A 1,746-nucleotide genomic window follows, 5' to 3' on the forward strand; every position below is an offset into this window, starting at 1 on the left:
TCGAGATTTTCTTCACGGATTCTTCAAGTCCTGGTGGAGAAAGCAGAGCTCATTCCATCAATTCAGCACAAGTTGATGGGTACGACGTTGAATAAACACCCCCCTGTCCCCAGACAGGTTGTCATTGCCACAACACCTTTCTTCAAACGTTACTGCTAGTATTCGGACAATCAATCGACGAATGGTGATTTTGTTAACTTGTGCACAATATTGGCGCCAATGACGCATGTTCTAACTTCAAATTGAACTACTGTATATCACCTTGTTCCACTAGGGGGGGGGAATAGCTCAGGTGGTAGAGCATCGGTTTCTTAACTCAAAGGTCGTGGGTTCGATCCCCGGATTCCCCGGATTATTTCCGCAAGGATTTATCCGTCCCTCCCCTGGGGAATCCGGATAACAAGGGCTGCGTACGAAGACGAGGACCGAACTTCGAAGAAGATCGGTCGAAGCACGAGGTATGAAGCGTTGAGCGAAGTAAAAACCGAAGATTACACACCGCCCCTGGTCGAGCAGGCGCGTTACAATTGGCGAAGCGGTTCCATAACATGTGGTTCTAGTGTCGGCCCTCGCGGAGGAATGTCTTAAAAATGATAATCCAAACTCAATTAATCACCTTGTTCCACTACAACTGCAACCAACATATGTATACCGTTGGTTGCAGTTTGTAGCCGGGGTGCCCGAAATTGTTGGCCAAAGGCAAGTTCACGAAATCTATCGCACCATGCGTGTCGGACAAGCTGCGGAATCTCATTACAATCCAGTAAGGCGGCAACTTGATCATCCTAAGTAAAGTGCATGTTGTTTGTACTGTATGTCCAGAACAAGCTGGTCCACGTGTACCGTTTCGACGTTTCCTTTACAAAATGACGTGTCTTCCCCGTCTTTGCACCAATACATGTTATCCGCCTCCACGGACGACAAGTCAGAACACTCTTCAGGATGTTGTGTGTGCAATGTGACAACGCTGATAACACGAGAGGCAATCATAAAGCAACATAACGTTAATACATCTTGATGTTGTTAGATCTTTCGTGGGAGGAGGACTGACGACTTTATCATGCGATAGTTGTTTCCAAAAGTACCATAAGCTTATTCGATTGCAATGTTACAACGCTGATAACACGAGAGGCAATCATAAAGCAACATAACGTAAATACATCTTGATGTTGTTAGTTCTTTCGTGGGAGGAGGACTGACGACTTTATCATGCGATAGTTGTTTCCAAAAAAGTACCATAAGCTTATTCGATTGCATGTAGGGCGCCGCAAAACCATGGTTAGGGGCGGGAAAGACCCTCAAAGGAGACTCCGCTAAAGGCACAGCCATGGGGTTCACAAATTCTGTTCACAAATCCCTATGATTTATTTCTAACGTTAGCACACCATGTATTGTGCTTTTCACATATTTTGCCCGTTGTTTTAGCTCCTAAAACCATCCAAAGTTTAACCTAAACAGAAGTTGCACTCGAAGTAAAAGTAAGCTTCCCCACCGTTGTGTCATTGGCTGATCTAAAACTTGCGTTGATTTACTAAAACTACTTCGTTTTATTAACTCCCGTGGCCAAGCAGTCATGCAGAGTAATGACCTACTGGGGTAAGCTCGCAGTACACGAGCTTTGCAGCCAGCTTGTTAGCAACTCGTTGGCACGAAAAGTCGAGCAAGAAGCACTCAACATCAACCTTTATCGAGCATAGTCAAGAATCACACTCGCGTGTATTAGTTAATCCACTCTGTAAACCCCCG

The 1,746-nt window shown here is 45.2% G+C and overlaps 1 pseudogene across 1 annotated transcript; it reads left to right on the forward strand.

Annotated features, from left to right (window-relative positions):
• Positions 1-277: 277 nt before the first annotated feature.
• H257_04939 lies at positions 278-350 on the forward strand (annotated as a pseudogene). The gene has a single exon. The product of its transcript is annotated as a tRNA-OTHER (tRNA).
• Positions 351-1,746: the final 1,396 nt, after the last annotated feature.

The sequence above is a fragment of the Aphanomyces astaci genome, assembly GCF_000520075.1.
Source record: "Aphanomyces astaci strain APO3 unplaced genomic scaffold supercont1.9, whole genome shotgun sequence".
Lineage (NCBI taxonomy): Eukaryota > Oomycota > Saprolegniomycetes > Saprolegniales > Verrucalvaceae > Aphanomyces > Aphanomyces astaci.